Source organism: Aquarana catesbeiana, linkage group LG06, assembly GCF_042186555.1.
Source record: "Aquarana catesbeiana isolate 2022-GZ linkage group LG06, ASM4218655v1, whole genome shotgun sequence".
Classification (NCBI taxonomy): domain Eukaryota; kingdom Metazoa; phylum Chordata; class Amphibia; order Anura; family Ranidae; genus Aquarana; species Aquarana catesbeiana.
Window position 1 is genome coordinate 81,018,498 of NC_133329.1, and position 13,734 is coordinate 81,032,231.

Sequence of the window (13,734 nt, forward strand, 5' to 3'; positions counted from 1 at the left end):
AACCAGTTCCATTGGCAGCCATACATGCCCACACCATGACACTACCACCACCATGCTTCACTGATGAGGTGGTATGCTTTGGATCATGAGCAGTTCCTTTCCTTCTCCATACTCTTCTCTTCCCATCACTCTGGTACAAGTTAATCTTGGTCTCATCTGTCCATAGGATGTTGTTCCAGAACTGTGAAGGCTTTTATAGATGTTGTTTGGCAAACTCTAATCTGGCCTTCCTGTTTTTGAGGCTCACCAATGGTTTACATCTTGTGGTGAACCCTCTGTATTCACTCTGGTGAAGTCTTCTCTTGATTGTTGACTTTGACACACATACACCTACCTCCTGGAGAGTGTTCTTAAACTGGCCAACTGTTGTGAAGGGTGTTTTCTTCACCAGGGAAAGAATTCTTCGGTCATCCACCACAGTTGTTTTCCGTGGTCTTCCGGGTCTTTTGGTGTTGCTGAGCTCACCAGTGCGTTCTTTCTTTTTAAGGATGTTCCAAACAGTTGATTTGGCCACAACTAATGTTTTTGCTTTATCTCTGATGGGTTTGTTTTGTTTTTTCAGCCTAATGATGGCTTGCTTCACTGATAGTGACAGCTCTTTGGATCTCATATTGAGAGTTGACAGCAACAGATTCCAAATGCAAATAGCACACTTGAAATTCTGAATCTTTTATCTGCTCCTTGTAAATGGGATAATGAGGGAATAACACACACCTGGCCATGGAAGAGCTGAGCAGCCAATTGTCCCATTACTTTTGGTCCCTTAAAAAGTGGGAGGCACATATACAAACTGTTGTAATTCCTACACCGGTCACCTGATTTGGATGTAAATACCCTCAAATTAAAGCTGAAAGTCTGCAGTTAAAGCACATCTAGTTTGTTTCATTTCAAATCCATTGTGGTGGTGCATAGAGACAAAAACATTAGAATTGTGTCGATGTCCCAATATTTATGGACCTGACTGTAATTGATAAAATTGTGTCAGCCTTTATGCTAAGATCAAGTGTAGTATCTGTTCTTATCCATGTCTAGTAAGGGTGCTCCATCATCATTCTGGCCTGCTGACAGGAATGGCTGGCTGTATAGTATTTCTGCAGGTATAAAGGGTGTCCTGAGGGATCTTCCTCATGGGAAAGAAACTGATTTAAATGCCTGCTGCGTAAGGTGGGGGTCACGTGTCTTTCACTGGTGTGAAGAATTCAGAGGGGCCCAGTGCTCCTGATTTGAGTGTACCATCTGGTCTGGCAGAGGGCTGGGAAAGCAGAGAGCCCGCAGTGTCAAGTGCCCCCTAGGAGTGGTGACTCTGTGATACCGGAGTAACTCTATGGGTTTGGAACCTCACTGTGTGAAACTGCATTTTAGCCACAACACCAAATGCTTTTTTTCTGCACCTAAGCTAGTACTGCTTGGTTGGCTTCAGCTGAACACGAGGAGAGGGATCCAACAAGCCTTTTGGCTAGGTGGACGAGAGTGCCTTGCCCCTGTCAGAATCTTACACCTCAAGGGATCTGAGAGGTCTTTCCTCTTCAGGAGGGGACCCAATGACGCACCCTGTGCACTATTTTGTGTGTGTACAAATGCACTTTTTTGGTTCACTTAAGCCAGCCATAGGTGCATCAATTCTTGGCCAGTTCAGCAGAGGAACCAGCCAAGATTTCATCCACCTATGGGCAGGCTGGTTGTACTGAAGTTGATCCATCGATTGACTTCAGTACAACCAGCCTGTTGGATTTCTTTCATGCAATCACTGCCGGCGGCTATAGCTCCCCATCTGCAGAACACAATAGCACTGTGGGAGGGATTCGCCCATCAACACTGACTGTGTTGATGGGGGAATCAAGTAATTTTTTTCTCATAGGTGAAGGGAAGAAAAATTGCATAATCTTTGGACTGTTTTTGTTTTTCGTGCACTGCACAACAGGCTTGAATAAAAAGGAAAAAATGATTATTTGGGCTGCTCAATAGGGAGGATTGAGGAGCAGGAGGAGCAGAAGCAAAGCTAGATGACCATTTTAGTCTTCCTTCCTTCCTCGTTACTAAACCCACAACAGTAAAATCAGTCTGTATATGCAGTAAAGCAGGGGTCCTCAAACTACGACCTGCGGGCCGAATCCGGCCCTCCAGCATTTTTTATCCGGCCCGCGGACTGCCCCTTTAACATCGCAGCACTCCCCCTGCCCTCTGCTACCTCCATCACACAGGACGGGAAACATGACAGGCCCGGACAAAGGACCTTCTGTGCTAAGAAGCAGGTGATTGGTTACTAGGCATCGGGGCGGTCCCAGGAACCAATCACCTGCCCCTCACTTCCACAGTCCCGCCCTCCGTCCGGACCTACCATGCCTCGCGTCCTGCGTGATACAGGTAAGTGCTGAGTGGGAGTGCTGTGACATTATACAAGGGGCGGCAGTGTAATATTGATATGGGGGATCTGTGATATGGGGGAGTCTGTGATATGGGGGGTGTGACGGATCCTATTCCACACTCCACTGAGTGCCTCCGTCAATAACACCGCTTACTCCAGTATGACCATCAGACAGATATAATATTATAGCTGCATTAAATACAAGTCTAGTCGATAATAGCTTGTAGAGTCTTGACTGCTTTATTGCACAGAATACAGCCTTTTTATACACATTTAACACAAGGGGTTAGATAACAAGGTAGGGCTGACTCATGGACACTCCCCCCTCCCCTCTAGCAAAAACTTAAAAGACAATAATATAATTAACATGTTAATTAACACAACACTTAAGGCAGACCTGGTGACCAGACAGTTCGTCTCTGCAGGTTAATGTGATCAGCTCTTTCAAGAATCATGTATTGGGCAAGTTCAAAAAAATAAAAGATTAATATAGAAATACCAAATAACAGGGTGAATGTGGACAGAAAAAGGTCCTTGCAGCCAGTGTCCGCGACAGTGCCCCCCCCCCCCCCCCGTCCCATAGTCCGGCAGACCCAACTAGATCCACCACGGGTCAGCTTGGGGCTGTCCGGGAGAGTTTTATAGTTCCGTTTGCCGGGAAAGTCCATCAGCATTCCCATTCTGCTTTCCTGGCCGATACTGTATGGTAAAATTGTAGGGCTGCAGTGCCAAGCTCCATCGTAACAAACGTCCATTATCCCCGGAGACCCGATTAAGCCAGATTAATGGATTGTGGTCGGTGAGCACCGTAAAAGATCGTCCGTAGAGATAAGGTTGGAATTTCTTGAGAGCCCACACCAGCGCCAAACACTCCTTCTCCACGGCTGCATAACTGACTTCCCTGGGTAGCAGCTTCCGACTGATGTAGGCCACTGGGTGCTCACCGCCATCAGGTCCTACTTGGCTCAGTACTGCCCCCAGCCCGAATGTAGAGGCATCTGTGTGGACACAAAAACGTTTGGTTGGGTCAGGGGCAGCTAGAACAGGAGCTGAAGTTAGTGCATTCTTTAATTGTTGGAAGGCAGCTTCACACTCAGGGGACCACAGTACCTGTCGGGGAAGGTGCTTCTTAGTCAGGTCTGTCAGGGGCTTAGCGATGGAACTATATTGCGGGACAAATTTCCTATAGTACCCAGCTGTGCCGAGGAACGCCAGGACCTGGGTTTTAGTACGGGGGGTCGGCCACTTGGCAACGGCCTCAATCTTAGCAGGCTCAGGTCGTTGTTGTCCACTGCCTACTCGATGTCCAAGGTACTGTACCTTGGACATCCCTATGCTGCATTTCTCTTGCTTAAGGGTTAGTCCTGCAGCCTTGATGTGGTCTAGCACGACACCCAGATGAACCAGATGGTCCTCCCAGGTATCACTGTAGATCGCAATGTCGTCCAGATATGCACAAGCATAGTCCTGGAGGCCATCGAGGAGTTGGTCTACCATCCTCTGGAAAGTCGCCGGTGCATTCTTCATCCCAAATGGCATTACTTTAGACTGGTATAAGCCAAATGGGGTAATGAACGCCGATTTCTGAATAGATTCCGCATCCAGAGGAATTTGCCAGTATCCTTTGCATAGGTCAAGGGTTGTCAGGAATTTTCCCCGAGCAATGCGATCTAACAGATCATCGACCCGGGGCATAGGGTAAGCATCAGTGGTGGTGCACTCATTTAATCTGCGGTAGTCTACACAGAAGCGAGTTGTGCCATCCCGCTTCGGTACAAGGACCACCGGGGAAGCCCAGGGGCTGCTGGATGGCTCAATGACTCCCAATTCAAGCATCTCCTTAATCTCATGACGCATCCCCTCTCTCACTGCGTCAGGTATCCGGTAAGCCGCCTGTCTTAGTGGCAGTTGTCCCGGGGTCTCCACACGGTGCACTGCCATAGTAGTGTACCCAGGGACTGTGGAGAACATTTCCCTTCTCTGACTAAGGACCTGTCTAGCTTGTTCTCTCTGCGTCGGCCCTAGCTGGTCGTCAAGCTTTATCATCTCTATCCCTGCAGTAATTCTATTTAGCTCTGGGAGCACCAGCAGGGGAAGATTCTCAGAATCTTCCACAGCTGGAGCACATATAGCGGCTACCTCTCCTGATCTTTCCCAGTATGCTTTCAACATGTTCACATGAAAGGTCCGTCGGACTCTTTCATCCGAACATTTAGCCACTAGGTAGGTTGTGTCACAGAGCTTTGCCACAACCCGGTAAGGTCCCTGCCAAGTGGCCTGTAACTTGTCCTGCGTGGTTGGTCTGAGGGCAAGAACCTTCTGCCCAACCTCCAGAGTGCGGTTCCGAGCAGTACGATCGTACCATCGTTTCTGCCGCCTTTGGGCAGCCCGAAGGTTCTCCTGGACAGTGTCCGTGAGCTCCTTCAGTCTGTCCCTAAACTCAAGAACGTATGCTACGATAGAGGACCCTTGGGGATCAATTCCTCCTTCCCAGTGGGCTCTGACTAGATCTAGGGGCCCCCTCACCCGCCTCCCATACAGTAACTCAAATGGGGAGAACCCGGTAGATTCCTGCGGCACCTCCCGATAAGCGAAGAGAAGGTGTGGCAGATATCTCTCCCAATCCCTGCGAGAGGTTGCAAATGTCCTAAGCAGCTGTTTCAGTGTTCCATTGAACCTCTCACACAGTCCGTTGGTCTGGGGGTGATAGGGAGAGCTCTGTAGGGGCTTTATCCCACACAGGGGGGATCTGTGATGGGGGATCTGTGATATGGGGAGTCTGTGATGAGGGGATCTGTGATGGGGGATCTGTGATATGGGGAGTCTGTGATATGGGGAGTCTGTGATGGGGGGATCTGTGATATGGGGGGATCTGTGATGGGGGATCTGTGATATGGGGGGATCTGTGATATAGGGGGATATGTGATATGGGGGGATCTGTGATATGGGGGGATCTGTGATATGGGGGGGATATGTGATATGGGGGGATCTGTGATATGGGGGGATCTGTGATATGGGGGGATCTGTGATATGGGGGAGGATATGTGATGGGGGATCTGTGATATGGGGGAGTCTGTGATATGGGGGGATCTGTGATGGGGGATCTGTGATATGGGGGGATCTGTGATATGGGGGATCTGTGATGGGGAGATCTGTGATATGGGGGGATCTGTGATGGGGAGTCTGTTATGGGGGGGATCTGTGATGGGGAGATCTGTGATATGGGGGGATCTGTGATATGGGGAGTCTGTTATAGGGGAGTCTGTGATATGGGGGGATCTGTGATGGGGAGTCTGTTATGGGGGATCTGTGATATGGGGGAGTCTGTGATAGGGGGAGTCTGTTATGAGGGAGTCTGTTATGGGGGAGTCTGTGATATGGGGAGATCTGTGATACGGGGAGATTTGTGATATGGGGGATCTGTGATAGGGGAGTCTGTTATGGGGGAGATCTGTGATATGGGGAGATCTGTGATATGGGGGGGATCTGTGATGGGGAGTATGTTATGGGGGGATCTGTGATATGGGGGAGTCTGTGATAGGGGGAGTCTGTTATGGGGGATCTGTGATGGGGAGATCTGTGATATGGGGGGATCTGTGATGGGGAGTCTGTTATGTGGTGATCTGTGATGGCGGAGTCTGTTATGGGGGATCTGTGATGGGGGAGTCTGTTATGGGGGAGTCTGTGATATGGGGAGTCTGTTATGGGGGAGTCTGTGATAGGGGAAGTCTGTGATATGGGGGATCTGTGATGGGGAGATCTGTGATATGGGGGGATCTGTGATGGGGAGTCTGTTATGGGGGATCTGTGATGGCGGAGTCTGTTATGGGGGATCTGTGGTGGGGGAGTCTGTTATGGGGGGATCTGTGATGGCGGAGTCTGTTATGGGGGATCTGTAATATGGGGGGATCTGTGATGGGGGAGTCTGTTATGGGGGGATCTGTGATGGCGGAGTCTGTTATGGGGGATCTGTGATATGGGGGGATCTGTGATGGGGGAGTCTGTGCTATGGGGGGGGGACTGATATGGGGGGATCTGTGATGGGGGAGTCTGTTATGGGGGGATCTGTGATGGCAGAGTCTGTTATGGGGAAAGTCTGTGATGGGGAAGTATGTGATATGGGGGAGTCTGTTATGGGGGGAATCTGTTATGTGGGGCTTTGTGATGGAGAGGAGTTTGTGTTGGGGGGCTTTGTGATGGGGGGATCTGTCATGGGGGGGCTTTGTTATGGGGTGAGTCTGTGATGGGGAGGGGGGGTCTGTGATTGGGAGTGGTTCTGTAATGAGGGGAGTCTGTGAAATACTGATAAGTTCATATTGATTACAATTGTTCTATTTTAAATATGTACTGTTTTTTTCCTGTTTTTTTTTTTTTTTTTTGCACTACAAATAAGATGTGTGCATAGGAATTAGTTCATATTTTTTTAAACTATAGTGCGGCCCCCCAACAGTCTGAGGGACCGTGAACTGGCCCCCTGTCTAAAAAGTTTGAGGACCCCTGCAGTAAAGCATGTTGTTATACTCACTGGAACCTAAGGGGTTAGTCCTCCGCATTGTGTAAAAAGCCTGTTTGATTCTGTCTTCTCTGATCCTCTCCTTATAGTCTTTGGAGTCACTCTGCACATGCTCAGTTTGGTGTGTATTGCTAGGGAGTTTTTTTTTTTTATCTTGGGAGGGTGCATGCGTTCAGCACAGGGCCCATCAGCACTGTCCAAACTGAGGGTGAGGGGTCCTGCAGCCTCATAAGACAGTCAGAGGAGAATGAAAACTCCTCCTACAAGCTTTAATAGGCACTGATAGAAGTAACAAGACTGCTATATACTACTGATGAGAAAAGGTATTTAGCCGTTTATATTTACCAAAATAATTGCATTTCCATGTTCTGTGTACTGTGGGAGACCAGATATAGTGAATGTGGGGTCCTGGGTTTAGTAACACTTTAAGGATTATGGTACTAGGAGTACAACTATACTTTTACAATTTTTATAAAGAGTTTGCAGTTGCCCCTAATTACTTTTTTATTTCAACGTGAGGTCAATCAACCAATTTTTTATTTCAATGTAATCTTTACCTCCCAGCCTTTGCTTTGAGAGGATGTGAGTTCAAAAGTCCTTGCCTCCTAGGCCTGCTGCCTTGGGAGAGTGTTGCTGAGAGAGGTCCAGTCTTTGCCTCCCAGGTCCCCATGCTTGGGGTAGGAAGCCAGATCGAAGAAAGAGAGTTTTTATTTTCTCTAGCTGCATGTCTGGGCCCAGGGTGTCCTAAACTGTGAAAGATGTGTAAAGAGCTGACCTGTGGCAGAACCTGAAGAAACTGAACTGTAGTCCGGTCCTACAGAGTTCACATTAGCTTCTGTGAGGGCAAGAGATACTGTCAGGACCTGGATCACCTGCTGGTGGCACTGTGCTTCCCAGGGCATAAGGTTGTAGTTCCAGTGTCCACCACGCATGTATCCCAGCAGCCAGCAGATCCCAGTAATCAGTTTCCACCTGATGATGGCTGCTGGGAGAGTATTTAGGTCCTCCCTTACTAGTGCCTCTCACTCCAGAGTTTTGCTTTTGCTAGATTCTGTTTTCCATTGATCCTGATCTTGCTCCTGACCTGTACCCTTGTACCTGCTCTCCCTTGTTTCTGATGCCAGTTTTGGTTCCCCCTTCCCATCTTCTCCTTGCAGCTTCAGTTTTCCCCTCTTTTCTGTGTTCCCCATTTAGTATGTAGTTAGTTGTTAGACTTTCTTTTTGTTAGGTTGATTAGTTAGGTATTCTGTCATTGGGTTTTTGGTTTACTTGTATTTTTATGTTTACTGTAGACTGGTGTTTGAATGGATTTTGTTTCACTGTATATAAATCTCAGTTAAAGCATACACAGTCTGGTCCCAGTTTCCAGAGTGTAGCCACGCAGATCTAGCCATCCCTGCTGCTCAAAGGTATGCGTACAAGGTGTGCCAGGTGTGCCCAGGCACACCCTAATCACCCCATGCGGCCCAGGCCGATCCTCCCACAGCGCTGCCGGCTTCCTTCCTCTCTCGCCGGCTGCTGCTGTTGCGGGCACACACAGATGATGTTTCAGGATGAATGGGGGAAGTGGTAATGTCATTTACCGGCCCCTTACTTTTCTTAATGAACACAGTGTTTGAGCTTTGGGGTGCACACCCTAATACAATAGGCTGTGCAAACCTATGCTGCTGCTGATTCCTGACAGATACTAGAAGATAATACTAAGCAGAGGGATTTTTGCTACTGTTTTGGGTATCCTGTACCCCTAATCCTCTCTATGGGAAAATTGAGCAAATACATTTTTCAAACCTGGTTACCTGGTTTTGACACAGGTACCAGCTCCCACTTCCGGGTAAGAACCCCTCTCAGCAATCTAGAACATTTCCGGCCCCTCCTCCTTCCCCCAGCTGCCTTCTGGGACACACAGAGGTCCCAGAAGATGGCAGGATCATTTTCAGAAAGGCTTCACTTCCTGTTTCCCTAACTACAGGTGCAGGCACCTGCATCCGAAACCAATTGATGAGTCGGCTATGGGTGCTGACATCGCGGGATCCCTGGACAGGTAAGTGTCCTTATATTAAAAGGCAGCAGCTAATGTATTTGTAGCTGCTGACTTTTAATTGTATTTTTTTTTTTTTTACAGACTGGAACTTCGCTTTAACAGTGAACTTGCAGCGATGTGCAGCTTATGGGATACTTTTTTTGCTACATGGTGATGTCTGGAGCTAAGATGAGCTCCGTTCCCGGCTGGCACCCCCAGCATTTGGCTTCGGATGAGGACCCTTCAAGAACCTGAACGGCACTTATAATTTTCATTTGGTTCTGTGCATCGGTCCCACACAAATGTACATTCAGGCAGGGGTGTACCTAGAGAAATTGGCAACCGGGGTGGATCCTATATCTGGCACCCCCTCAACCTTAAAATGTAAAGACACCCAGCTGTGCCCCCTACATACCTCTGCACCCCCTAATATCTCTTTGTCACTACTGTGTACCTCCTCTCCACAACTGCACCTCTGGACTCCTTTACATTACACAGCCCCCCCACAGCTCTGGACCCCTTTACACTACACAGCCCCCCCATCCCACAGGTCTGGATCCCTGCACATTACACAGCCCCCCACACTATCTCTGGATCCCTGCACATTACACAGCCCCTCCCCCCCAACACACACTATTTCTGGATCCCTGCACATTACACAGCCCCCACCCCAGCTCTGAACCCCTGCACATTACACAGCCCCCCCCCCCCACAGCTCTAGACCCCTGCACATTACACAGCCCCCCACCCCAGCTCTGGACCCCTGCACATTACACAGCCCCCCACCCCAGCTCTGAACCCCTGCACATTACACAGCCCCCCACAGCTCTAAACCCCTGCACATTACACATCCCCTCACCCAAGCTCTGGACCCCTGCACATTACACAACCCCCCACAGCTCTGAACTCCTGCACATTACACAGCCCCCCACCACCCCATCTCTGGACCCCTGTACATCACACAGCCCTCCCAGCTTTGGACCCCTGCACATTACACATTGCCCCCCCAGCTCTGGACCTCTGCACATTACACATTGCCCCCCTTCCCAGCTCTGGACCCCTGTACATTACACATTGCCCCCCCCCCCAGCTCTGGACCCCTGTACATTACAAATTGCCCCTTCCTACCTTACTGGAGCATGCATGCAGAGCTGGAGACACAGCAGCGCTGAACAGAGGGCGGGAACGGCTGGAGTTAATTTTTCATATTAACAAGCTAATGATTGGTTGCTAGGACCACCTAGCAACCAATCACCTGCTGGTTAACTTGAAAAGTTAAGTCCAGCAGTTGCCGTTCTCTATTCAGCGCTGCTCACTGTCTCTCTCCCCTGCTGTGAGTGGCGCAGAATAAAATCCGGCAGCCGGTGTTTCGGCAGATTAGGCGACCCGTCAGATTTTGTAACGGAAGTGACATTTCGTGGCCGCCATCTTGCTACACCCCGCACTCGTCCATAGTAAGGATACAGTGAGAAGGTGGCAAGCAGACATCTTGTTACACCCACCAGAGTCTTGCATTTCACACTTATTTTTAACAGTAAACTGAGCATATATAGTGAAATTCTGTATTTTTAAATCCGTCTGACAATGTGGATGTTGAATTTTAAAAGCAGCGGCAAGCCTGCTGATCTCACAGGTTTGCTAATCTGACAGAACACCGCTGCTTTGAAAATTCAACATGAAAACACTCAGACGGATTTCAAAATACTGAATTTGACTATATAAGCTCTGTTTACTGTTAAAAATAAGTGTAAAATGCAAGACTCCGGTGGGTGTAACAAGATGTCCACTTGCCACCTTCGTACTGTATCGTATCCTTACTGTGGACGAGTGCGAGGTGTAGCAAGATGGCGGTGACGAAACATGACGGGTCGCCAAATCTGATGAAACACCGGCCCTGGGTGTCAGTCACCCAGGTACGGTTCGCACCGTGTCACAGCTTGCCTTTCCCTGCCCTGGCTGTCACAGCGCCGATGCTTGTGCCTGGCACTCCGCTGTCACTGCTTCACTCGTGGCGGGCACTGGGCTTACACCCTCCCAATGTGTGGCACCCAAGGCGGACCACTACCCCCGCCCCCCCTGGGTACGCCTCTGCACTCAGGCATGCGCTTGGAGATCTGTGCAAATCCATCCGCCTGTCACTAATTTGAACAGGCTGCCTGCACACAGCTGCATAGAACACCTGTGCCTCCTGTGCAGATAAAGATGGCCCTTTGAACACATGTACAGAACGATACTTCTGTGTGAATGACGCCAAATTTCACTTTGACATTTTAGTCTTCTTCTATTCTAAGCAACATTTATTATCTTGCTGTTACAGGCCATTGGTGTACAGAGATAATTAAGTGAAGATTACCTAGAAAAAGTAAAACTAAACATTAAAATTATGAAGAGCGAACTCAACCAGTAGAATCAGCTGAGGCCAGTCCGCTGTATTGTTCCCGCTGTATTTCAGAAAGATGTGCGCATTGAGTACTTGAGTTGTGTTCATCTCAGGGCAAAATGGGGTATGGGTTTAACTGGGTCAGATTGTGCTCATTTCTGAGAACACAAACTCATTAAAGAAAATTATTAGGGACACCTGAGTCCCAGGATCACTTTGAACAAAGTTCCTCAGATTTTTAAATCTGGGACTTTAGCTTTGTATTTAATTGATGAGTATTGTTCCACTTTAACATGTTAAAAAGAGCCACGTCATCGGCTCTTTACCGAGATCAGTGTCACGGCGTGTCCCTGGGCACATCCGTGCCATCCCTTCAGAGCTTTGTGCCGTGGTCTTTGTGACGCCATTGCGGCTCGGCCAGACAGACGGCCGGAATAAAGACCGGATGAAGAAGCCTGCCAACGGTGACAGCATGTGCATAGTTGCCAACATTGAAAAAAAATTTTAGGGACACTTTTTTGGCTGTAGGCGGAGTCTTATGATAATTAGGGGCGGGGCATGCATCTGTGGGCGTGGCATATGGGGAAAATAAAAATGTGTCGTGCCGTGGCAAAAAATGGGTGTGGTTTACGCAAAATAGTGGGCACGTCTTAAATGGGCGTGGCTCAAAGGGGGTGTGGTTAGAGTCTGAGATGAATGAGGGATGGAGAGGGAAAGGGGGGGAGAGGGATGGAGGGACGGCAGCTCCAGATCCTACAGAACAATAGAAATATGTGTATTCTAGAAAGTTTAACAGTTAGCAGATAAAGATACTCCAAACACCTGGTGTTAGCATTTCAATCATCCCGGCACCATGGTTGTTATGGTGTCAGGATGATTGAACTGCATTATTTCTATTATTACATTGTAATATAAAATAAAATCATTCAACCCACCATAATGTCGAATCAGTGGGATCCCTGAGCGTGTCACCTGCCACGTCGCCTGCCACCAGCTGTCCGTCATTGCATCAGGTGCCCCCAGCAGAGTCTGTCCTTGCATCAGGTGTCCCAGCAGAGTCCATCCTTGCATCAGGTGCCCCCAGCAGAGTCCGTCCTTGCATCAGGTGTCCCAGCAGAGTCTGTCCTTGCATCAGGTGCCCCCAGCAGAATCCGTCCTTGCATCAGGTGCCCCCAGCAGAGTCCGTCCTTGCATCAGGTGCCCCCAGCAGAGTCCCCCCTTACATCAGATGTTACCAGCGGAGCCCCCCTTACATCAGATGTCTCCAGCGGAGCCCCCCCTTACATCAGATGTCCCCAGCGGTGCCCCCCTAACATCAGATGTCCCCAGCGGGGCCCCTCTTACATCAGGTGTCCCCAGCGGAGCCCCCCTTACATCAGATGTCCCCAGCGGAGCCCCTCTTACATCAGGTGTCCCCAGCGGAGCCCCCCTTACATCAAATGTCCCCAGCAGAGCCCCCCTTACATCAGGTGTCCCCAGTGGAGCCCCCCTTACATCAGATGTCCCCAGCGGTGCCCCACCCTCACATCAGGTGTCCTAGTAGCGGTGTCTCCGCCGCCATTGCAGAACAGAGGAGGTATACAAAATAGTGTCTCTGCCGGCCACGTAGTTACAATAGAACCCCCGCCCCTTTCCATAACAGACCGGCAGGGGGGTTAGGTGGGGCGGGGGGTGGGCGGAGCGAAGCGGGGAGGGGGTAGGCGGGGTGGAGGGTGGGCAGCGACGCAGGAGCTTCATCTGTATTGTAGCCACCCAGCCGTGTTCCTGGTCTTCTTAAAAATGGCGGCCGGCGGAGACAATGTCTCGGGACATTTCTCGGATTTCTCGGGACATTTCCTGGGAAACAATAAAATCGGGAAAAGAGTCTAAATCCCTGGAAATGTCCTGGGAAATTCGGGACAGTTGGTAAGTATGCACGCATGGAGTCAATGCATACTAGCACTTTACCTTGCAGGGGATTTAAAAAAAAAAAAAGTAGTTTACTACCATTTTAAACTTATTTAAAGTGGTTGTAAATTCAACCCCCCCCAAAAAAACCTGCAAGACAAAGGCATAATGAGCTAGTATGGATTGCATACTAGCTCATTATGAAATACCTTAGATCAAAGCTTTTGCAGTGGTCCCCGTACACCGATGTGACCGGCGACATGTCTCCCGAAGTTATTTCCGGCTTCACGGGCTCCAGTGCTCTGATTGGCCGGAGTCACGATGACGTCACTCCCATGCATGCGCGCGAGAGCCGCCAGTCACGCCACGGCTCCTGAAGAAACGGTACAAGCGGGCTGTTTCTTCAGTGAGAATTGGAAGTAGGAGCATGGATTTATTGGATTACATCGCTGGAATCTCTTTTTTATTTTTTATTTGTTTATTTTTAATAAAGGACTTATCCCAAGCCGTCTCCTGTGGTTTTTTAACATTTTGACACTTTCTTTTTGTGAAATGGTAGGGGTACAATG